Source organism: Brassica napus, chromosome C3 (assembly GCF_020379485.1).
Source record: "Brassica napus cultivar Da-Ae chromosome C3, Da-Ae, whole genome shotgun sequence".
NCBI classification, from domain to species: Eukaryota; Viridiplantae; Streptophyta; class Magnoliopsida; order Brassicales; family Brassicaceae; genus Brassica; species Brassica napus.
Genome location: NC_063446.1, coordinates 30403872 through 30430619, shown reverse-complemented (window position 1 = coordinate 30430619; position 26748 = coordinate 30403872). Strand labels below are relative to the sequence as shown.

At 40.5% G+C, this 26748-nt stretch overlaps 1 pseudogene; it reads right to left on the bottom strand.

Moving 5' to 3' along the window:
• Window positions 1-21231: 21231 nt before the first annotated feature.
• LOC125584542 lies at window positions 21232-25056 on the bottom strand (annotated as a pseudogene).
• Window positions 25057-26748: the final 1692 nt, after the last annotated feature.

The following is a 26748-nucleotide window of genomic DNA, read 5'->3' as shown; positions in this document are numbered from 1 at the left end:
TAAGGCGTGGCATGACAGAAAGATAATCCCGAGAGACTTCGCTGCTGGAGACAAAGTCCTTCTGTTCAACTCTAGACTCAAGCTATTTCCTGGAAAGCTTAAGTCTCGTTGGTCCGGACCTTTCACCATCACAGAGGTTAGACCTTATGGAGCTGTTGTCTTGGAAGACAATGGGAGGAAATTCACCGTCAATGGGCAGAGGCTAAAACCTTACTTCACAGATGCAAAACCCGAAGAAGGAACCAACATTCCTTTAACGGAACCCGATCTCGCCTAAGGACAACAAAATAGTCAGGCTCGCGACTTTAAACAAGCGCTGACTGGGAGGCAACCCACATGGTTTGATTTTCTTTCTCTTTTTTGTGATTATGTTTTCTTGTGTGAATTGATTTTTGGTTGTGTTTTTAGATGATTTTTAGGCATGTATCACGATCAGGCTGAGATCGATCGATCCTAAAGAAACAGAACGGGCGATCCATGTAAGAGATCGGTCGATCCAACCCGTATGGATCGGTCGATCTAAGGCGCTCACGACACATGTGTGACACAGGCGCTAAACGACACCGCTGCTGGACCTGAGGCAGCGGAGGACTCTGATGATGATGGAGCCTTGGAGAGGCGCTCCAAGAGGCGTACTGACCGCAACGCCTGATCGGTAATCTCTCTTGGAATTATTTTCACACCGAGACGGTGTGAAGTATGTCTGGGCGAGGATGCTACTTATGTACCATATTGCTTTTATTTCTTTTATTTTCTTAGTTTATCGGATTTGATTGTGTTTAAAAAAAAAAAAAAAAAACTCTCTACGTATTTTTCTCAGACCCTGTGATGATTATTAGACTATTTCCTTGTGTGTTGTGCATTACATTTCATATTGACCATTTTTCAGGACTGTTAGCGCAGACAAACCGAGGAACCACTTGACCAAGCAACCTCTCCTTAAATCTTTTATCAAGTCTCGGTGAATTGTAATCGACTCAAATATTTTTGACCATTAATGAATTTAATTTCTTTTGACCAGGAATCAACATCAGGAAACGGTACACCATATACACATTCAGGATTTTCTTTACCACATTTTACCACTCTTTAATAATCCTGAATGGCCAGACTCATCAATAGTTTGGTACCACACCTACACCTTACCCTTTTATTTCATCTCCATGCATTCTTACACACTGATCATATGTGCATACATGTGCAAAAACAATGGAGAGATTAGGGTAGACATGGTTCATCCGACTGCTTAGGTAGGATCGGAACATTTAGGTGGTTAGACACGGACCTGTGTGTCTAGAGGTGTAAATAGAAAAATTGGGTGTTGTAAGTGTGTGATTGCATCGCAGTGTATATATTCGATTTCGGTTTGTATAAGTTTTCTTCAAAAAAAAAAAAAAAAAAAATTAATTTAAAAAAAAAAAAAAAAAAAAAAAAAGATGATCGATCGATTACCACAAAACATTTGCAAAAAAAAAAAAAAAAAAAAAGAGTTCATGTTTATATCTCATTCAGTATATTTGATTTAGACATTTTATTTTTATTTTATGTACTAGAGATGATGCTTTGTTTAAATTTGGGGTTAGAGTTTGAGATTTGTTGGGTTTTGATCATTTGAGACTTGAGCAGTTCGAAAACATGGTTATCAATATACTCGGTCTCTCCAGCGATTTTGCATAATGTTTTGCATAATTTTTTGTTATCGCTGATACCCACAAACACTTGAGCCTCACCTAATTAAACACTAAAACAGCCTCCCAAACACCGAGCCCGTTATACCTGATGGAGATATCTTTGGTGGAAAGGTCACGCCCTTTTTAATGAATGTAAAGAGTTGATTACTTGAAACTGAGACTTGCAGGTCTGAAATATGGAAAGGTTTGCGCGGTCTTGGTGGGGATTTGGAATGAATGCCTTGACAGTCTCTGATTTAAGTGGTTAGCGAAATCACAAGGTAAGGTCTACTGAGGGTTAGTGAGCTCCCAAATTTTAATCCTCTTTACTTGAGGACAAGCAAAGATTCAAGTCTGGGGGAGTTGATATTCCGTGTTTTTAACGGTTTTAAACTCGTTTTGGAGCAATTAAATGGTCGGTTTTAATTAATGTTTTGGTCTATTTGATGCGTTTTGGTGTTCTTAAGTGTAATATGCAGGTTACTAGATAGCTTGAAAGAAAAGAACGCATTCGGGATTTATTCAGAAGCAAGATAGACCGAACAATGGACCGAATGAAGTATTGATCGCACAGGACGTGGGATCGACCGATCCGGTCAATGTGGATCGACCGATCCTATGCTTTCATGCACTAGATCGACCGATCCGGTCCATGTGGATCGACCGATCTCAGGCGCTACGGGCTCCACACGCACAAACGAGCTTTTCACTCCTTTTTACCCACTCCCCTCAATAATTCAGGGAAGAACTCGACCTTGGAGACTCAGAAAAGACCAGGGGCGACCAAGGAGGAGATTTACAAGTTCTAGAGAGAAGATTTGAGTGTTTTGTACTTGTTTTGGTGTGATTTGTGAAGATTTGTAAAGGAGTTCATCTCAAAACCATTTGGAGAAGATCTTCTGAACCTTTACTCTGTTTTAATACAATCTTATCATGTTTTCTTCATCAAAATCGTTTTGTTCTTGCTTAGTTATGTGTGAGTAGTCATCTAGTTGGGTTTAGGGGTTCTCATAGGGGATTTCTTGATGTTTTGATCCATAAAACGTGTGTAGACTAAGGGATTACGTTTTGGTTCTTCATCTAATGGATTTCTTACTGCTTGAACTGAATTGATCACTTAGTTCATGATTTCAGATTGTTTGATGCACCGAAAGTGATTGTTTGAACTTCCGAAAATACTTTAGATGAGCAAAGTGTCCTTAACCCTCGGAAGTTGATGTTATTGCGCTTTGTGAACATATTGAACCTGTTCTTAATGCTTGTTTAGAAATTGAAACTCAGCGGAAGTTAGTGTGGAGATTTCTATAACATAGAGAATTAGCGCTACGGAAGTAGGTTAATTCTAATATCGTGTTTGAGTTCTAGACGGTTCTTAATATATCCCTGTGTCTTCCATTAATTGTATCTTGATTAAAAAGAAATCCCTGAGAATTCCCAATGCCCAACGTTTGTTTTAAAATAGTTTTCAAATCGTTTAAATCATCTTTTCACATGCTTGTTTATGCTTTGTGACACTAGAGAAAATTAAATAAAAACCATCAAAAATATATTTTGATTCGCTGTAGCTATTAACTTATCTGCAACTCTACGTGTGATCATCGGTCCCTGTGGATTCGATCCCGTATTACTACTGCGTACTTTACTGTGCACTTGCAGTTAGATAATCGGGTTAAAACTCGAGACATCACCAACTAAATCGAAGGGCTCTACAAGCTCTCCGTGTGGAGTCCCAATGAAGAAACGTAGGATTACAAAGGTGCAAAACTGTCCTAGAAGTAGAAGGACTCTGGGTGTGAGTACCGTTGCTACAAAATCAGGGACAGCGGGTACTAGCAGAGCTCCCCCAGCACTAAAGATCATACCTGCTAGCAAGAGGAAGGCCATGGATTTTCGGCTTCCTCAAAATCCTCTTCCTTAGCATGCTTGAGCTGGAACTGTCAAGGGATCGGGAGCACCCTTACAGTCCAGCGTCTGAAGGAGATTCGCAGGCGCCTATCTCCGGACCTTCTGTTCTTAATGGAGACAAAAAAACTCTGATGAAACGGTGCTCTGAACGTTTCAACACTCACCTTACAAGAATCATTTTTCTGTGCCCCCTGTGGGATTAAGTGGTAGACTTATGTTGTCCTGGAAAGACGATGTTAAAGTTGATATTTTGTACTCCTCCTGCAACATTATTGATACCTTGGTTCATTCAAAGAAATCTTCCTTCTATGTCTCATTTATTTATGGTACACCAAAGAGAGAGGACTGGCCTGCTTTCTGGAGCAAGTTAGTAGAACTCGGTAAAGCGCGTAACGAGGCTTGGCTCCTGACCGGAGACTTTAACGACTTGCTCGACAATGAAGAAAAATTGGGAGGGCCACTCCGTTGGGAGGGCTCTTTTCTAGCCTTTCGCAGCTTTTTGTCGCAGTGGATTGTGGAATCTTCCTCATGCCGGTAACCACTTGTCCTGGCGGGGAATGAGGCATAGCCACTTTATACAGTCTCGGCTTGATAGAGCCATGGCAAATTGTGCTTGGTCTGAATTGTTCCCATCAGGCCGTTGCGTCTACCTCCGTTTTGAGGGCTCTGATCACCGTCCCCTCCTCACATTATTTGATCACACTGTTAAGCAGAAGCGTGGGAACTTCCAGTTTGATCGCACACTCCGCAAGAAGCCGGAAATCCGTGAACTCGTGCAGGCGCAATGGCCCAGCCCTGTTCCCGAATCGGTAATATCAAAAGCCACCAGGATCTGATGTAGAATCATTGAATGGACTAAAGAGCAGATGCTAAAAGTTCTGAAATTATCAAATCAGCTCAAGAACGACTGGAGGAGGCCTTATCTGCTTCTGTGCCTGATCCTGACCGCATTTCCTCCATCACTCGTCTTCTCGAAAAAGCCTATTTAGAGGAGGAAGAATACTGGAAGCATAGGAGCCGTATTCAGTGGCTACAGTGTGGAGACCGTAATTCGGGGTACTTTCATGCAATAACACGGGCAAGGAGACAATTCAACAAATTATCTATCATGGAGGATGATCAAGGCTTAATATGCGACAATGAAGAAGGGATAGTGAGGATCATCTCCAGCTATTTCCAGTCCATCTTCACTTCCTCCGGCACTGACTGCATTGAAACAGTCCATGAGGCCATCTCGCCATGTATCCCCGAAGAAACAAACGACCTCCTCACTACCATCCCGGACAGAGAGGAAGTCTGTCGGGCTGTTTATGCTATTCATGCGGACAAAGCCCCGTGCCCAGGCGGTTTCTCCGCGGGTTTCTACCACTCGTATTGGGATATTATTGGCGAAGATATCTACCGTGATATCCGAGACTTCTTTGAGACTGGGCAACTTCACCGAAGGAAAAATGAGACTCACGTCCGTCTCATCCCAAAGATCTCCGGCCCTAGGAAAGTCTCTGATTTTCGCCCTATTGCTCTGTGTACCACACACTATAAAATCATTGCCAAAATCCTCATGAGTCGCCTCCAGCCGCTACTACCGCAGATTATCTCTCCACATCAATCGGCATTCGTTCCAAAACGAGCAATTGGCGACAACGTACTCATCACACACTAGATTCTTCATTATCTCCGTACCTCAAAGGCGAAGGTCCGCTTCTCAATGGCCGTGAAAACGGATATTAGTAAGGCCTATGACCGTATTGAGTGGTATTTCCTAGAGACGGTTCTTCGGAGAATGGGCTTCAGCGAAAATTGGATCTCTTGGACGATGACCTGCGTCACCTCGGTTTCATACTCATTCCTAATTTACGACGGCCAGCAAGGGAGAGTGGTACCTTCGAGAGGACTCTGCCAAGGGGATCCTCTCTCACCGTACTTCTTTATTCTATGTACTGAAGTATTATCGGGAATGTGTATGAAAGCTCAGCGTGCAGGTCTCATCCCGGGAGTAAAGGTAGCCCGAAATAGCCCACCGATCAATCACCTCCTGTTCACCGACGACACCATGTTCTTCACCAGAGCGGATCATGCAAGTTGCGCAAATCTCCTGGCTCTACTTGCACAATATGAAAAGGCTTCCAGACAATGTATTAGCCCAGCCAAGTCGGCCATCACCTTCTCCTCCAAAACGCCCCTACTTGCTAAAGACCGAGTTAAGCTCTCACTTGGTATAGATAAGGAGGTAGGCATCGGTAAATACTTAGGCCTCCCAAAAGACTTTGGACGGAAGAAGCGCGACATTTTCAACAGTATCATTGATCGCATCCGTCAACGAGCAATCAGCTGGGCCTCTAGATACCTCTCGGGAGCGGGAAAGCAAGTGTTATTGAAGTCCGTCTTGACGGCTATCCCGTCATATGCTGACTCCCAGCATCTCTTTGCAAACAAATTCAGCCGGTTCTTACTCGTTTTTGGTGGGACGCGAAACCAAGTGTTCAAAAAATGTGTTGGGTAGCCTGGTCGAAGCTCACATTACCAAAGAATATGGGTGGCCTTGGTTTTCGAAACATTGAGTGCTTCAACCAAGATTTATTGGCGAAAATTGATTGGCGCCTGATCAAGGACCCTGAATCTCTTTTAGCGCAGACCTTAAGGGGAAAGTATCTCTTATCCTCTTCCATTCTAGACTGTCAATGTCCTAACTCTGCCTCTCATGGGTGGCGCGGGATTGTCTGGGGAATTGATCTTCTTCTCAATGGTCTAGGGTGGAAGGTCAGCAATGGTGAATCCATTAGTGTTTGGACGGACCCCTGGCTCTCCCCGCTGTGTCCTTTGTGCCCAATGGGCCCCCCAGCCATTACTAATCAAGACCTTCGAGTCTCTGATCTCCTCCTGCCTTCTAGCGCTTGGGATTTGGAGGCCATCCGACAGCACTTGCCTCAATATGAGGATCTTACTAATCATTCCAAGCTCCTTTCAAATGAAGGATGAACTTGTGTGGCTCTACGATAAGACAGGAACGTACACCTCAAAATCAGGGTACGCCAACGCTCGTCTGGAGACGCAGGGCCCTCCAACTGATGAATTCCCGTGGAAGAAATGTATTTGGAACGTAAATACTGCCCCTAAACTGCAACATTTCCTTTGGCGCGCAAAGAGTGGTGCCCTCCCGGTGGGTTCAATGTTGCAAAGTAGAGGAATGCAGATGAACCCTCGTTGTAAACGCTGTGGTATGCTAGAAACTCCTCTCCACCTGCTACTAACTTGTCCCTTTGCGGTCCAGGTCTGGCAGGAAATTCCAGCTCTGTTTAAGCCTCTTGTTGACTCGATTAGCTCGATAAGCGAACTGCTCACCAGCAATACTAAAATGGTCAACCTTCCACCTACTGGTCTTGCATCTACTCCGCTATACCCCTGGGTTTATTGGCATTTGTGGAAAAACAAGAACTTATTTATCTTTGAGAATAAGGTTTGGTCGGCATCGGAGGTGGCTTTGAAAGTACTTCACGATGCTCGAGCATGGGAGGAAGCTACACGGTCTCGTTGCAAGAAAAAACCACAGCATGTCCGTTCCTCCCCCACCTCTCTTAGCACTGCTCGCCCGACTGTAGGCCACTGTTGCTTCACTGATGGTGCATGGTATCCTGGTTCACAAGTTAGTGGACAGGGCTGGGTTATTTATGACCATCATGGTGTCTTGGTAAGACGCTGCTCATCTAACCGCTCTCATGTCGGCTCCCCCCTGGTGGCGGAAGCATTCGCGGTAAAGGCTGCTCTGTTAGACGCAGTCGACAATGATTTCTCTCAGTTGAACCTGTTCTCTGATTCGAAATCTCTCATTACTCTCCTCAACTCTTAATCGATCACTTTGGAACTCCAGAGTATTCTGTTTGATATTAGAGTATTGAGTCGTAGGTTTGGTCTATCTCTTTTTCATTTATTCCCCGCGTGGGAAATGCTATTGCTGACTCCTTGGCTAAGTTAGCTCTTCGTGTATTTGCTTTGCCTCCTATTAGGGAGTAACTCTGTTTATTTATGGTAATGAAGTGGTTCGTTCAAAAAAAAAAAAAAGTTATTTGTTTCTTATATCAAAAGATTTTTTTGTGTTTAGATTTATATTTAATTTATATTTGATTAATAAAAATTTTTTTAAAAAAATATTTATTTTGTGAAACTTTTATAAGCGAAGTAATAAAGCAGAGAAACTTACAGATTGAGAGAGACCATTGTGGTTCTGGATCGATACCAATGTAACACGTAGACCAACCGCATATCATTGCATGCGACTTGAGCGTCTCAAGACACCACTCCAGTGTTCCAAATGACTGTACCGAAGACATAGAACTTAACTAAGACCAACCGCATATTGTAGCCATGGGTGTTCGGGTCTTCGGGTCGGTTTCGAACCAGTAAATTTCGGGTCCGGATCTTTCGGATCTTAAATATTAAGATCCAATAGGTACTTAGAAATTTTATGTTCGGGTTCGGGTCAGTTTTTCTCGGGTTCGGTTCGGGTCTATAATTAAAATACCCATAAAATATCCGTAATTTTTTGGGTCCATGTCGGTTCAGGATTGGGTTCGGGAATTTAGGATCTGAAAAGGACATGACATACTCAACTCCATCAAATTTAGTCGATATTTATCATATATATCTAAAATTTTACTAAATAACTTAACTGAAACTATTAATAATTAAAATAAAATATTTTGAAACTCTAAATTTTACATTTTAAAGCTTCATATTACTTAAAAAAATGTTACAAAATAATAACAAATGTTGTTAACTGAAGATATTTCAACTAAATTATAAAATAATATATATAAAATAGAACACAAAAAAATCATAGTTTTAGATATACATGTTTTTAAGTCGGGTACAAATCGGTTCTTATCGGGTCGGGTCTATTCATGTCGGTTCTTTTCAGGTCCGGGTCTATTCGGGTCGGTTCCTTTTGGTTTCGGTTCTTTCGGGTAAAAGAAATTTAGATCCAAAAGGTACTTATAAATTTTCGATTCGGTTCCGGGTCGGGTATTTTTGGATCAGTTTCGGTTCGAGTTTTTGGGTCCAGGTTAAAATGCCCAGGCCTAGCATATTGTTTCATGATGTCTTCCATAATCTTATATCTCTAGGAAGGTGCAAGATGCTTTTTGATATACCATGGATTTTACCCACTTTTAGTCATGGTATATAAGTGTTTTAGGATATATTTACTACGATTTGAAATCTTTTTAGTAAGTTTTCAGGTTCAGGTACGTTTTGGAGGAAAGTGGTGATTTTGGGATCTTTTGGAACCTTTTGAGGTGCAGAGCTGCACAGACATGTCAGATGTTTAGATACGGATGAAGACCTTCTCACGATGAAATTGAGCTGATCTTTTGACACAAGATATAGCTTTTAGCTAGCTTTCCAATGCTACCGGTTTGAGGTCAATCCAATAGTTAGATCAGAAGTTATGCATGTTTTACTGAAGAGTGGCCAGTCTGTCTCGCGAGGGAGAGCTGTCGAGGAGATTAAGGAACGTCGATCGACGGTGCACCCTTGGTGTCGATCGATGGTGATTTCAGAACACGAGCCGGGTATATTTCAAGACCGACGTAAGTCCAGAAGATGCAACAAATTACGATAATATCCATGGACGACTTGAAACCATATTTATGTGTTTTCTGAGCCATTATTGACGGTTATGCTTTCTTTACGTCTTGTTCTTAGTTTATGTTTGGAGAGAAGGGAGGAATTCCTTCAGAGTCCTCCTGGAACTCCTTTGGTTTTTATATTTATTCTATTGCATCTATTCATCTATGATTTCTGTGACAACTATCATGCTTGAATAGATTCATCATGGTAGATTTAGGGTTCAGAGAGTGATGAGGGATTAGCCCCCTATAGAATTGCTGATTTGTCTTGATATGAATCAATTGAATTGTAATTATTGCTTGTGTTCTAGATTATCTAACTAGAACCATGAACTTAGGTAATTGGACGCAAGCGGAAGCATGGTCCTTTGTCTGAAGTAATTCACATTGTGCTAGGATTGCTAGAAACAAACGACAGTTGATTTAGGAATCCTAGTGAACTGTTCAAACCCGCTCGCTAAAGCTTGCTAGAAGGAACGTCGATCGACAACTCCCTAGTTGTATCGATCTACGAACCCAACTAAAAGGTGTATCGATCGACAGCTCATTGATAGCGTCGATCGACACTTTCTCAAGATCAACAAACGAAAGTTGAGATCTTAGATCTAGTCAATAGATGATCCAAACAAACGAAAGTTGATGGATCATTCTTATGTCTGAGTTCTAGAATATCTTGTTTACAATCTCAATCTCTATCTACTATAATCCTGATTATCTGAATAGAAACTCTAAGTTTGACATATTCATTTACTGTTTAAAACCCTCAATCAATCAACCGAGCAACTACCTTAGTCACCACTGCTATTTACATTTAAACCATTCAACCTAGCTTAATCACATAACTATAGATTTTTTGTGTGCTTTAACTCCCTGTGAATTTGATCCCTAAGTGCTACAACTCGATCTCTTATTTGAGAGAGTAAATCACTTCTTATGGTAATTTAAATGATATCGTCTCTCATATAGGTGCAATAATTAATGTAGTATCCGCCAGTCTCTCTTAAGCATTTCTGATCAGAACCAGTGAATACGAATCAGTTAAAATAAGAAGGCCGGTAATGGATGAGTATTTTTGGCCTGATACCATCTAATTATAGAAGCTACAGGAGACTTTACGGTTTCATACAGAAGGCCATGAAATAAATTAAAACCAAATAAAGCAACGCTTTCTTACAATGATCTCAAGGGATATATATCCTTATAAACACCATGATAGGTCCCAAAGACTTAGAGAACAAGAACACAAGTGTAACACCCGTCTCTTCCTCTTTCGAGAATGGCATGCTACTAACCAAAAATATATTGCATTAAACCGATTTATAAAACCGAATAAAATGTCAAACCTTTTAATCAAATAATTTCCAAATAAAATGAGTTTATAATTTAAAACCAAATACATTAAACCGAAAAGTTAATTAAAACCCGAAATAAAATACAGCGATCCCAAGACACCAATCCGTCCACATACCCAACTACTCGTCATGTTCATCTGAGTAGCAACAAAAAAAATGTTTATTTTTTGCTCAAAAGTTAGAAGAAGCAGATGAAACAAGAGGACTTCTTAGATCCACTTATATAAGAAGGTGATGTAATGAACATATGATACCACTCAAATTACCCTAAAGAGTGAATTACCCTCTCAAATAAGAGGTTCAATTGTAGTACTTAGGGATCTAATCCACAAGGAGTTAGGGAACCTATTAAATCTAGATGATTATTAATTCTAAAGTTTGTTGTTTTATGGTTTAAAAGTAAATAGCAATTCTAAATGAGCAAGTCTATTGCTCGACTAACAAGATGATTTGGGGGGTGTAACTTATTGGAAAGGTATTAGATGCAGGGTTTCTATTCAGGTGTTGGAGATTATAATCCTATAGATGCCTATCAGTTGCTTGCATGATATATTAGAACTCAACCCCTTAAACACAGTGATCAGCGATGGCAATGTTTCACTGGTTAACTAACTAGATCTTGGATCTCAACTGTCGTTTATTGACCACAAGAAAGTGTCGATCGATAGTCCTATAGGGACATCGATCCATACACTTTCGCAAGATCGATTGATTGTTAGAAGACAGTATAGATCGATGCTTCTAGTTAAGCCATAGGCATAAGTTTATAATGAACACTAGCTTCCTGGTTCAGCGGTAGCCTTTTTCCTATCGTCTAGTCTGACAGATTAGATTCAGGACTGGATGGTCAAGGTTGCTTTACTCATGCAGATTCCTAGATTCAATATTCTAGGTAGCTAATCTAGAACAAGCATTAAGATCAATCAATCAATAAATACCACAACTTAGCAATCTATAGTTGGGGCTAATCCCTCTAACCTATTTAAACCATGAATCTAACAAGTGAACTACTCAGACATAGCTAAGCATTTCATGATACAAAATATAAATGAAAACTGCATAGAATAGAATAGATGAATCAAATGGAGTTCCAATCACAAATCTCTCTATGATCTTCTCTCCTAAAACTCTCTACTGAAAATAAGAAAAACAAAGGTGGCTGAAAGCTCTCTTGCCTCTAAACACTTAGGCAAGTATATAATCTATTAGGTTAAAAACTCGTCAAGGGTATTCTTGTAATTTGGTGAAGTCTGGGGTTTAAAGTCAGCTGCAACTAGGTCGCGCGTCCGCGTCTCGACATCGAGCGATGGTACAGGATGTACATCGATCGATCATAATCTTCAATCGTCGAGGCGTCTCTTCTGTATCGATCGTCGATACTGGATGTGCATCGATCGATTGTGTCTTCTTCGTATCGACCTCTAATGGCCAGCTCGGATGAATACTCATTTAAGCTCCTAAATGCTCCATAATCATCACTTTACTCCAAGATACTTCTGAACCTGAAAACATACCTAATAGGATAGAATATATAGTATAGATAGTAAAATACTTATATACCATGGGTGAAAATGGGTCAAATCCATGGTATATCAACTCCCCCAGACTTACCTTTTTGCTTGTCCTCAAGCAAAACAAACATGCAATCTCTCTGAAAGAGGTTTGAAAACAGCAGGGACTTATAGATTAATCACATAGAAATCATCACCTCTTCAATTCCGCAAACCACATCTAAAGTCCTAATCACAAAAGTACATTATGCAATATCCTAGTTTAGCAACCAAGTTCAACTAGTCTACAACTTATCAAATCTTGTCTGGCATTCCCCTCTACTAACCTCATTTCTTAGCATAAATATAAAAGTGCATGCTTTACCTTGGGAGTATCGATCACATGATGCAAGGATTTCAGACAAGTATCTGGAACTGCAGGTAAAAGTTAGTTTCTAATTTCTCTCTCTCTAATTTCTCTCTTGAGTCAAAGTCTGCTTCCATTGCAGGATCAGTGACCAAGATTGGACAGGCCTCCATGAATCAAGTCTTAATGGTGGTTGCCACCAAGCCATGTTCACTTCTTTTTAACATATATCCAAGAATTCTTTGTGAAGCGAGCCTTGAAGATTGCCGCCTCCAAGTCTCGTTCGAATTATTTATTTGGAATCTTTATGAAGCAAGCCTTAATGGTTTTAGCCACCAAGTCCTGTTCAGATTCCTCCTAGCTAAATCCTAAGTCCTATTTAAATAATAAATTTCAGATTTTTTTTTTTTTAAAAAAACTAATACTAATACTAACTACTCTAGGGTCGAAATAGAGAGAGAAAATTGTGATAAATAAATCTGCATAAGGCTTTACCTTCCAGACTTATCTGAAGAATCTGATCCCATGTATACCAAGCCCCAAGACAAGCGGTTATGTCAGGTTTAGCATTGGAGGTCAGCTTTGGTTCCTTCAAACAATCATGGTAAGTGTGTATAGTTGACAGGTTGATCCACTTTAGCATCTTATTACTATCTTCAATCAGTAAATCTAGAATGGTGCTAAAGAGTGGTTAGACATTCAAGTAACAAAATCATAGTCCCTTTCACATAGCTAAGCATAATTTATAAAAAAAATCTTTTTATAAGAATCAGAATAAATCATATCAGTAAACCTCCCCCCAGACTAAAATTACACTGTCCTAGTGTAACCCAGTCGGAGTTATGGTGGAAATAAATCATAAGTACAAATGTAACAAGTTAGGAAGATAAACCTGACCGGAGTGGGAATCGATCGATGTGCATAGGTATGCATCGATCGTCGTGTGTGTGTGTGCGTCGATCGATGTCGACTTCTCGTCCACGGTCGATATGTTGGTAATCATCCTACTTGGGTCTTGCAATAAATCTGAAAGAATGAAAACAAAAGTAAATACCAATAACTAAGAAAACTAATTAAAATTACCTAATAGTGGGTTGCCTCCCACTCAGCGCATTGTTATAGTCATTGAGCTTGACTTTGGAGGTATGTGGCTAGTTGGTGGAGAAACATGTACTTGTTGGGAAACAAGCTTCCACCTCATCTCTGCACATTCTGGACCAAGCTGCAATGAAACTTCTTGTGGCCTCATCATTTCTGGTCCATCTCTCATCCATCTTTTGTATTGCATTTGAGATGTTATGTAGCCTTTCTAGATTGTCTTCAATGCTGAACTGATAACAACTTATCTTACTGTAGGCGTATTCTGATAGCTCGTTCAGTTGCTCCTGCATTGACTCCATGTGGTTTGGTATCAGCTGTGCGTCGTCTGGTATGGACGTGGTATCGATCGATGCGACCAGGTGTCTATCGATCGTTGCTGGTGTAGCACTGTCGATCGATTTGGAGTGTGCTCCATCGATCAATGCTGATATCTGGTGTTGAGATGCGAGTTGCCTCTGAATGGCTTTGACTTCCTTCTGTAGCCATTCTGCTTGTCCATCTAATCCACTGATTTTGACGTCGAATGGAAAGTAGATGTCATCACACATCTTCTCAAGTCGGTCCTCCAAGGTGTCTATAGCTTTGTAAAGCTTTGATGTGATCTGATCAACTGCCTCTGCTGTGTAGGGAAGATGTTCTGTAGGTTTCCTGCCGCCGAGAGACGTCCTGCAGAACCTATTGATCGATGTTGAACCTTCTTCCTGAAAATCGTGTTGATCATTAAGCATACCAATGTCCTTCTATACATTCGTCATCTGTGTAGACAAGGTGTCTAAGTAGCGCATGATAGGTGAGGTGAAACAGTCGTGCATATCCTCATACGATTTCAACATATCCTCAATTTCTGTGAACCTTGCATCGATCGATGTGATGTTGCAGATATCGATCGATGTGGCTGGTTGTGGATCATTCATGCGAATGGTGTCCAGTTCTTGCTGTAGCAGATCAATTCTCATGCTCAACCAGTCCACGTTGTTGTTGAGAGGGTTGTAAACGTCGTTAATCCTCTTGTTGATGTATGCGATCTCCCATTCATCCTTCTTCTCTGCCAAACTTTCCGGTTTTGCAGGAATTTGGGATGTCTATGGCTTGACGTCGATCGATGTTCCTTTGTTGGCGTCGATCGATGTTGATGTCATAGCTTCTTTCTCAAGGTTGTGCTGCATACTCTCAATCTCTGTCCTCAGCTCTGCAATACATCTGAAAAGCTCATTGTAACCTCTGTCCAAAGGCTGATAAGTGTCATTTACCAATGTTTTGAGTTCATCTCCAAGCTTTTCCTGAGTTCCACAAATACCAGTCACCATCTCATTGTTCTCATCCTTGGTGTAGATCTCTGATGCCAGTGTTGTAGGTGTGAAGGTAGTGGCATGTTCTGGAAGACATATGTGACCCTCTCCAAATAGGGATGCTCTCTCCAGAATTTTTCTGATGTCATCCTTGGTAACAGGAATCATATCACCAGCTGTGCTCCTTGCATGTCCTGACCCATCTCTGTAGACTCCATATTCGTCCTTCTGTTCCCATCTGAACTTTCTGGCTTCATAGCTGTCATAAGCGCGACGTCCACATTCATAACGCCTATCGATCGATGGTGAGGGTTCTTTATCGAGCGCCGTTGGTGTTACCCTGTCGAGCGATGTAGAAGCAACCTCATCGATCGACGCATTGCTAACAGGTTTGCACATTTGGTGTGAAACAATTCTTGTTGTTGTAGCTTTTGGATATAAGTCTAGAACAGTTGGATTGTTGTCTGGGATGCTGCGTTGCTGCGTAAACAAGTTGTTTACTCCATTGGCCAACTGAACAGTATCTGCTATGTCCTCTCTGGATACTTTTAGGATCCTTCCATCCATAGCTCTTGCATGGCAATCTTGGTCCCTGAAAATACCAAATTCATCAGGCAATAGAAAGTCGTAATTATTACTCATACTCTTAGTAGATAAAGAAAGTTTAGGTTTAGAATGAGAATCGATCAATGTTGATACTGATGTATCGATCGATGGTACACGTTTCTCTACTGAATTAGGGTTTTTGGATTGAATGCTCTTCCTGGATGTTCCTCCTGATTGATTTGTTGGAGCACTCATCTTTTCTGCTTCTGTTTCGTGGGAGTTACTCTTGGGTGCAAAACTCCTTATATAGGTTTTGGTAAACCTATTTGAGATAGGAATATTCCTTTTTTTCCTTTTCTAAGGCGGCGGCTTTAATATCGATCGATGTACCAGGTGTGGTAACGATCGATGCCGATGATCGTTTTTGCTGGATGAGGGTGGGAATCGACCGATGCTGAATAGATGTTATCGATAGATGGTGTAGGCGTGTTGTTGAAGGAATGGGTTGAATATCTTTCATCCTGCATAGCAAACTCTGTAGCTCTTTCCTTCCATTAATCCTCATCATACTCCTCAGTAGGATCCTCATTGGATGAAAAAATCACAGTCTCCACTGCAAAACTTTCATGGATCCACTATCTGCCCAACTGCCTATGGAATAGTCATCTCGTCCGTTCATGTTGGGTTGTTGAAAGGCAAAGTCTGGATAGTACTGATCTGGTAATGTGGAGTGGTCTACCGGTTGTATCCTGTCGAGCGATGTGGGATAGCGTTCATCGGTCGTCGGTGACTCATTGGAATCGATCGATGTGACAATGTGAGTGTTGATCGATTCCGAGTACTCGGTTTTGTACTCTGCTCCACAATGGCATGCTGCAATGTAGCCAAGATCATTTCCAAGCTCCACGAGGTTGACCTGTTGTCTCACAACTTGAACTAGGTCATAGTGGACGTCTGGATCCATCTGTGTCAGACATAATCTGTTGGTGTTCATGTCACATACAGCTCCTACTATAGCTAGGAAAGCTCTTCCAAGTAGAGGTGAAGAGTTTCAATTAAGCTTGATGTCCAGGACATGAAAATCTACTGGGACAAGGGTGTTACCAATCTGTACCTCAAGGTCTCTTATGATGCCTCCTGAGCTCCTTTCTGAAAGATCCACGAAGGTGAAAGATTCTGATGAGGGCTCTATTTTCAAACCCAGTTGGTCTGCCATAACCTTAGGTAGGATACTGACTGATACTCCTGTGTCACAGAGTGCATGGGGAAATTCAATACCCTTTACCAGACATGGTATTGCAAACTTCCCAGGATCACTCTTCTTCTTCAATGTGATCCTTAGTTTCATCCTTTCCCTGACATGATGAAACATTCTCCTAATGTCCTCCTCAGTTTCCTTAGTCTCTCTGGAGAACATCCACAACCGGTGTGTGTAGTAAACTTCATCAAACTGTTTCTCCACTGGGATTCTGAGGACTCTCTTAGTGAAACCATTCATCTCCTTCTCATTAGCTTCCCTCTTAAGGTTCTTAGGAGTCTTCTCCTTCCTTTTCCTTAACACTCTTCCCTCAGTTGCCTCATCAACTTGCATAGGCTCTGTTGTAGTGTCTAAAGGGTTGGTTGTAGGTTCTAGTGGTTTTGCTAAAGATTTAGGTGGTGGTCTGAGTGCGTTGATTCGGTTACTATCAATTAATGGTAATCGCACTCGGTGGGTGAGAGGTGTCCGTCGATCGATGTGAGGTGAGGTGGGTCGATCGATGACGGTCTCTCTTTGTCGATCGACGGCTGGCTCATGCGGTCGATCGATTTTGACGTAGAAAGGGGAGGGTGGGTGAGGGTGTTTTTCTGCGAATTCCTCATGAGTCATGATTCGAACTACACTACACTCCGTAGTCGATTCAGTAGATGACGTCGATCGATGTCTAGAGTAATTCGTTGATCGATCTTTGTCTTGGTCTGTCGAGTGATGTGCATCCATTGACATTGGTCGACACCAGCGTGATCCGCCGAATCTCATGAAACTTTCAACTTTGAAGTCTCCTTCTCCAAGCTTCTCATGCTTCACCACTTACCAGAAATCATCATCTAGGATGGCATTCACGTGGTGTTTTGCTTTCTCAACTCGTACCTCTCTAGCCAAGGCTTCTTGCCTCTTTACAGTGTCTCTAGTCTGAGCCACTTGCATTTCAAGCTTCCTCACTTGAGTTCATAAGGTCTCAATTCTTGTGTTCAGACTGTTGTAGGCAGAATCTATCTTTCCATTGAAGTCCACAGTGAGTTGCTGCTGTCATTCCAGAACTCTGTCAAGCAGTGCTTCAATCTTACTTTCCTGAGTATGTGGTGGTGGATTCTGGTAGTATGAGTTTCCATAGCCTCTGCTGTTGTTGCTGAAAGGTTTCTGGAACTGTGAACTCTGGTTACTCCTCTGACCATTGCCATAAAAGTTTATGTTTCCACTCTGGTTTCCAGATCTCTGAAATCCAGTACCTCCAATGTAGTTCACATCCTCTTCTCCTTCCATGTCTACATCTACTTCTCCTTCTGCTGAACAGACCTGCTTCCTAAGAAGCTCATGAACCACATCTAACTTTGCTTTAACTTCGTCCATATGCTCCTTTCCTAGGGATGCAACAGACTTCTTCCTCTCAAAGTCAGTGTTCTTGGTGTTGCTACTGTTTGCTAGATTTTCTATCAGTCTCATAGCCTCCACCAGATTCCTGGTGTTGAAGTTTCCCTCGCTAGCTGTATCAAGAGTCATCTGATACCTCAAGGCGATACCTCTGAAGAAAGTGCTCAGCAGTTGCACTTCATTGAATCCATGGTGTGGATAGTCTCGCTGGAAGAACTTGAATCTGATCAACGCATCTTTAAAAGACTCCAGTCTCATGCGCGAAAGTAGCAATTTTGCTCCACAAGTCTTCACTGCGTGCCTCATCAAAGAAGTTTCGCAAGAAAGCATTCTTGATGTCGGCCCAGGATTTTAAAGATCATGTGGGTAGCTGCTTAGGCCAGTGCATCGCTTCTCCAGTCAGAGTATACTTGAAGAGCTTGCACAATAGGTAGTCCTCAGGGACTCCATCCATACGAATAGCAGCGATAAGATCCTCAAACCTCTCCAGATGGTCCATAGGATGCTCGTGCGGTAACCCAGAGTAGGGTAGCTGCGACACGAGTGTGTAGTACTGAGGCTTCAGCTTGAAATTCTCCTTCTGAATCTCTGGAAGGCGAATAGCTGACTATTGGTGTAGTACTCGTCTGGACGATTGTAGTCGGCCAGTGCCTTTGGTGGAGCATCCTCTTCTACAGGTTGAGCAACTCCTGTAGCATCAGCATCAGGGATTACATTCCCCTGAGCGTCTAGTTTATGACTTGTTGCATTACGCAGATGACCATACTGGTCATACAGGTCTCCATTCTCATCATTTCTGAGAATAACAGTCGTAACCATGTTCCGTGACTGAGGATCGATCGATGAATGCTGTGTAGAATCGATCGATGTCGAACAAGGTGTATCGTTCGACGATGAAGGTCGGGTATCGGTCGATGGGTTGGTGCGAGACGTGAAAGCTGCTGCGTCGAGTGATGTGGAACGTTGACCTTTGCGGATCGTACGTTCCAGGTGAGCAGGATCTTCTGAGAATAGCAGGTATTTTTTTTTGTTGCTTCTGGTACTGCTGGACATGCACTTGAAAAGATAAGAAAAAAAAATTAGTGTCAGAATGGGGGTAAAGAAAAAAAAAAGAATTAATAACACTAAATCTAATGGCGATCAAAGCTCCCCGGCAACAGCGCCAAATTTGATACCACTTAAATTACCCTAAGGAGTGAATTACTCTCTCAAATAAGAGGTTCAATTGTAGTACTTCGGGATCGAATCCACAAGGAGCTAGGGAACCTATTAAATCTAGATGATTATTAATTCTAAGGTTTGTTGTTTTATGGTTTAAAAGTAAATAGCAATCCTAAATGATCAAGTCTATTGCTCGACTAACAAGATGATTTGGGGGTGTAACTTATTGGAAAGGTATTAGATGCAGTGTTTCTATTCAGGTGTTGGAGATTATAATCCTATAGATGCCTATCAGTTGCTTGCATGATATATTAGAACTCAACCCCTTAAACACAGTGATCAGCGATGGCAATGTTTCACTCGTTAACTAACTAGATCTTGGATCTCAACTGTCGTTTATTGACCACAAGAAAGTGTCGATCGATTTTCCTATAGGGACATCGATCGATACACCTTTCGCAAGATCGATCGATTGTCAGAAGACAATATCGATCGATGCTTCTAGTTAAGCCCTAGGCGCAAGTTGATAATGAACACTAGCTTCCTATCGTCTAGTCTGACAGATTAGATTCAGGACTAGATGGTCAAGGTTGCTTGACTCATGCAGATTCCTTGATTCAATATTCTAGGTAGCTAATCTAGAACAAGCATTAAGATCAATCAATCAATAAATACCACAATTTAGCAATCTATAGTTGGGGCTTATCCCTCTAACCTATTTGAACCCTGAATCTAACAAGTGAACTACTCAGACATAGCTAAGCATTTCATGACACAAAATATAAATGAAAATTGCATAGAATAGAATAGAATATATGAATCAAATGGAGTTCCAATAACAAATCTCTCTATGATCTTCTCTCCTAAAACTCTCTACTGAAAGTAAGAAAAACAAAGGTGGCTGAAAGCTCTCTTGCCTCTAAACACTTAGGCAAGTATATAATCTATTAGGTTAAAAACTCATCAGGGGTATTCTTGTAATTTGGTGAAGTCTTGGGTTTAAAGTCGGCTGCAACTAGGTCGCGCGTCCGCGTCTCGACATCGAGCGATGGTACAGGATATACATCGATCGATCATAATCTTCAATTGTCGAGGCGTCTCTTCTGTATCGATCGACGACACTGCATGTGCATCGATCGATTGTGTCTTCTTCGTATCGACCTCTAATGGTCAGCTCAGATGAATACTCATTTAAGCTCCTAAATGCTCCATAATCATCACTTTACTCCAAGATACTTCTGAACCTGAAAACATACCTAATAGGATAGAATATATAGTATATAGATAGTAAAATACTTATATACCATGGGTGAAAATGGGTCAAATCCATAGTATATCAACATGTAAAAGAGTCCATTATATAAGGGATTTAGACTGGTTTTAAGTTGGAAGCGTAGGAAACTTGACAAAATCTTGGTGTTAATAATCTGCAAGATGATTAAAAAGCCTCCCAAGTTCGATGATCTTACATTTGATAGGAATGATAGTCTATGGCATAGGAGTGAGTCAAAATATTTTGGATATGCAGTTGTGGGTGGAGTGTTCGCAGGATGCTGGAGACCGAAAGTTTGATGTGGTTCTTCGTTTGATGGAGGGTTGGATATCAATCTAACTTCAACATCATAAGTTTAGACAAATATTTTTAGTATTATGTAATGCCTAACTCTGATTAAGATAAGATTTTTTAGAAAGAGCCCAAAAAGGAATTCATGCAGGTTTTAAATTTTGGACTCAAAATAGACAATTATCATATGGATAGAGTTGAACATGAGTTTAAGCTCAACAACTTCCTTAACCACCACTGCTTGTTGATAGAGTAGATTGGATAGGATTGTTTCACGAGAGATCAATCTTGTACTTTTCCTTACAACGAAATCAATTCCTCTCATTTTCTCGAGAATGTTGTGATTCTTGATAATCTCTGTATTGCCTACTGGCAAAGAGCCGAAGTTGAGGTACCAAACCTCAGCAATAAAAAAAAGAAATGAAATAAGGAAATAAAAATTAAGTAGAAGAATGAATTGATTTACTCTCATCATAAAAAAAAATATATCTTAAATTTCGTTGAGAGTAGTATTTTAGCATTTGAATTCATGAGTGATCAATCATGATTTGCTCACTAAGTAATCACAAAACGTTTTTTTCTTGGAAATACGTGAAATAATTGAAAGATGGAAGGTCCACGACAGCCTTATCTTTTTAGTGTTGCTGAAAATTCATAAACCACAACTCTTTAGATTCAGAGTTAGACGGTTGAAGGTTCAAGCAACAGAAGTGCACTTAAGAGGATGAGCCATAGTCAAGCTCAGTCCTACAAGAGCCTCTTCCATGATAACTTTCTCTTCTTTGAATCCATTCAAATCCCTGGACCATTATTCCTATTGCAGTTCCTATAAAGATATAAGCTGGATTTTCTTTTGTTAGACTATATGAACTTTCAACTTAAAATTAATTGCTGATAAGTGATTGTTCCAGAGGCGCACGTACGCTGCGACCAACGGGGTCACGTGCCCCCTACTAAATTTGGATTTTCTTTAAGCAGTTCTGTTAAAACTAGCTCAATTTCTTTGAAAGTGCCCCCGACTAACTTAAACTTTATCTTGATGCCCCCGACTAATGCCTCTCCAAGATCCGCCCCTGATTGTCCCATCTACCTTATAAATTGTTTAGACCCTTTCCAACTTACGATGTGGACCTTTGTACCTTATATCCTTTTATTCAAATTTGAGTGATCAATCATGCGTTGCTCACTAACTAACTACACAATATTTTCTTCTTGGAAATACGTAAAGTAATTGAAAGCTGAGGTCATTTTTCTTACAATAACATATGATTTATAAATCAAATCTTCTTTTGGATAGATCCAGTAATAATAAGTGGAGAATGGAGGAGTAGGTGTTGGGAGCTAGAAGCTACCGCAACTAGTTAGAAGGTTTAGAGTTCGAGCAACAGGAGTGCACTTAAGAGGATGAGCCATAGTCAAGCTCAGTCCTGCAACAGCCTCTTCCATGTTAACTTTCTCTTCTTTGAACCTCCATTCAAATCCCTGCACCATCACTCCTATTGCAGTTCCTATAAAGATATAAGCTAGATTCTCTCCAGGACAACCTCTTCTTCCACTTCCAAAAGGAATGTACTTAAGTGCTTGCTCTCTTCTCTCCTCCTCTTGCCATGTATCTAGAAACCTCTCTGGCTTAAACTCATCAGGATCTGCCCAGTAATTTGGATCTCTCATCACAGCATAAGCATTAACCATTAGAGATGTTTTCTCTGGTACATAGAACCCTCCTACCTTACACCCTTCCTGGGAGAATCTCTCGAACATAGGCTCCGACGGGTGCAGTCTTAGCCCTTCCTTGACCACTGCTTGCAAATAAGGGAGGTTTGGTAAATCTGTTTCTTGAATTAACCTTGTCGTCCCTACCACGGAATCGAGTTCCCCTCTCAGTCTCTCAAGAGAATTGGGGCTGTTGATAATCTCTGCCAGTGTCCATTGTATTGGTAGCGCCGAGTTGGTAATGCCTGCAAATAAAAGATCCTGCATACAGTTGCAAAACATTTTCTTAAGCATATAATTTTCTATTCTCAATGAAAAAAACTACTTCTTGGAAAGAATATTTACCACATAAAAAGACTTGATACGGTTCCTAGTGATCTTATACTTTGCATTTTCGTCTCCATAAGCTGCCAACAACACGTCCATCAAGTCCTTACCTTGATGATGCTCTCCTAGCTTCTCTTCGTGTTCCGCAAGAATCTTTTCCAGCAACTCATCGAAGCTGTTTGAAATAGTCTTCACTTCCTTTTTAAACAGCGAGAGAACAAGCTTCTTTAACCATGGGGGCAGTAGGTTTTGCCAACAAAATCTTCTTCGACGAAACATCTAACTCAATAGCTAATCCCTTGACTCTCTCCACCACACCTCCCTCCTCTGGGAAACACCTCCCCATGATCAACTTGCAGATGCTATCGTTAATGAGCTTCAACGCTTCCTCAAAGATCTCCACGGTCTCCTTCTTTGCTGCCTTCTCGAACAAGTTATCGTAAAACCGATCTAGCTCGTCAGCACGGACTCTTCGTGACCGCTTGAGAGCCTGAGGTCCTAGCAAGTAGCAAGTTGGTGACAAGAACCTTCTTCATGAACTTCCAGTAATCGCCGTAGGGAGCAGAGATGAAGCTGAAAGATCCAGCGAAAAGAGAATCTTCGGTCGGAGGTAAACCGCGAGAGGAGATGTTAACGTCGTGTGCCCTGAAGATCTCATAAGCAACTGAGGCTGAGGAGACGAGGACTATGGGGGAGCTGAAGATGCGGAGATAGAGAATAGATCCATACTTGGAGGAGAGTTTCTGTAAGGATCTGTGGGCTAGAACAGAGAGAAAAAGGTCAAGATGACCGATGATGGGCAGAGAAGGAGGACTCGGAGGCAAAGGAAAGTTCTTTTTTTTTTCCTGAAGAAGAGAGTGTAACAGAGTAGTGAGAAGAAGCATATGAAGATAAAGATGAAGCAGTTCTGATAGTCGATGATGATTGTTGCCATCATTGCTCAAGTCGAAAGAAGAAAGTTGATGCAGAAATGAGGAGAATATGATCACTTGATATAGATTGGGATCAGAGAGCTCCTCTACTATTTTAAAACTTTCCCGCGTGGATCCTGGCTCATTAAAAAAAAACAAGGAGATGACAATTAAATTAATTATTGTATCACTTGATAAAACATCAGAGACCCAGTGCCTTATAAACTTCTAGAACATGATTAATAATATAACCTTTGGCTTCTCTAAATTGGTCATTGGTCCATCTTGAACATTTTTGACCGTCTCTAGTTTCTCGGATGGCCGAATTGTCTCGCTTTGGTCGGGTTTCAGTACAGTCTGGCACCACTAAATGTTCCTCATAGTGCCTTGGTCGAGTGAAGTCATTTTCGTAGTTATTCAAGCCCAACCCGTTCTGAATTTTTACAAGAGCTTCTCGGTCCAATACCTCATGATAAGCCCAAAAATAGGAGAGGATGATGCGACCCAGACCGCAGCAAACACAAAAGGATGGTGGAAACATGGTTTGGACCAGCTGGAACCAGAGCAAAGGCACGGTTCCAGACCTACTATTGAAAATGGACTTTGTTTGCTCGGCTTTAGCTTGGACGTTTTTATGGTTAGGGTTTGATCAGTGCTTCTGTGACACAACGCCTTTCCTCCAGGCTCAACGACCATAAGTTGCAGACCTCTTTACAAATTATTTAGTTTCTTTATTAGACTACAAGGGTCTGTGCGTGTTATTGTCTGGTCAATATAATCATTTAGTTTAAGAAATTATCTGTTGGGTTTATGGGCCAAATGGCCATATTTTGGTGATAAATTAAAGAAATAGCTATGATTTTGACATAATTCATTGTCTGACTTTTGTGTTTCCTTCTATCCGGTTATACTCCTTCAAGTAACAGGTTACCGGTTCTATATTATAAAGTAAACGATGTGGCGTTTTTGTGTGGCATCGTAACAATCACATAACATACGAATCGCGTTGTGCAGCTGTATTCAACACATATGATGTAAATGTATGAATCGAGGGAGTGGATAACAGTTGTAAGTGTGCCAGAAACAATTCTAACCTAACGACAAACTGAAGATGACGACAAGTATATTCTATACCGATTGTATGAGTTTCCATACTATGTACCGTATGTGGAATAGTAATATTATAAATGTAGTTCCAAGTGAAATATGGTCTTCATAATTTCGCTCCAGTTAAAAAGGTACATGATGCAAGGAAAGTACGTAATGCTTTACCCAAAAGCAAGCCAAATATTCCATAAATAAATTTATCAACCACACAGAAATAAACTAAAGGCCAAATAGTATGGAAATGTAAACTCTCGGTAAACCACACAGAAGAATATGTAACGTAACCCAAATTTAATGGAATGTGGGCACATTGTGTTTGTTGTACGGAAAACCTTGTGACCTTCTATTTTGGTTAAATGAAATGATGCCAATGTTAACTTCTGATAATATATGTCTGTTATAAGGTGAATTAACGTTTATGACGCATATTACATGAGAAGGTATATTCCATATAGAATACACTATGTAATTTATCTGAGAACTGCTATTCCATATAAAATATACTATGTTATTTATATACTAGTTGCATACATCCATGATTGATTTACAAAATCTAATGGGGGATTGGTAGAAGAACACTTGATAGTAAACACAAATTAGGGAAATATGAAAGTCGGATAGTTGGTGGCAGCTACTCCTAATGAAAGAGTGGGAGGATGCCACATACTGAAGTCGATTTACTAAGATATTTTCACTGTGTAAATTTAAACAACTGGTGTAGGTTAATGATTATAAATGTGTGTATAGGGTTACATACACATTTGCACCATCCATTACGAGAAAAATTTTATACTATATACAATGTACTATTTAAAATGATATTATGTGCATACTAGAGCCAAGATTGAGTAACATGAAATACAAAGCTAATAGGAATGGTAATATAACACTTAACAATAAACACTAAATCCAAGTTAAGGAAATATAAATCCAATTCATAGGGAACCCAAATTTTCAGGAAATTTAATCCACCTGCCATAATACTCGAGACATGTATTTATATTCCTCATGAGCCACATGAAATACAAAGGTAATGGGAATGGTAAAAAAACACTTGATAGTAAACATTAAACCCAAGTTAGAGAAATATAAACCCCAATACATAAGCAACCCAAATCTTTGTGAAAATAAATCCACATGCCATAATACTGGAGACATGTATTTATATTTCTCATGAGCAACATGAAATACAAAGCTAATGGAGCTGGTAATAGAACACTTGACATTAAACACTAAACCCAAGTTAGGGAAATATAAACCTCAATCCACCATAGACAACCCAAATCTTCAGGAAACTAAATTCACATGCCATAATACTAGAGATATGTATTTACATTCTTCATTAGCCACATGAAATACAAAGCTAATGGGAATGGTAATAGAACACTTGACAGTAAACACTAAACCCAAGTTAAGTAAATATAAACCCCAATACATAGGCAACCCAAGTCTTTGTGAAATTAAATCCACATGCCATAATACTGAAAGTAGTTGTTAACCCTTTTTTTGCCAGTAGGTTCAAAGTCTGTCTCAAACAATTTACTTGGAAGGTCTAACTCGTCCATACCAAACCTGAGGAATGAAAAGTAAGAGATGCAAAGAGTCAGGACGGTTCACACTGTAATATTCAATATAGAAATAAATTATGAGTCAAACAGAATAAGAATGGCTAACGAATGGAAAGGCATATGATGTAAAAGTACGATTCCATGTAAAATGGAATAATGTGAACCTTATACTATTCCACTTAACATGACATATAGCAACGAGATGTACTGATACGGGCATACGATGAAACATCTATGTATTGCAGATGCTATTCTACAAAATAATCGATATTTCTACACCATGAACTATGCACCGCAGAGACAAAAACTCCAATTCAAGCATAACTTAGAATAAGAACATCAGGGAGGGAACCACAACCGACCACAAATTGCAGTAAAGCAAAACATAATAGCAAGTGATAATATCCTCAGTGGAATAGTTGAA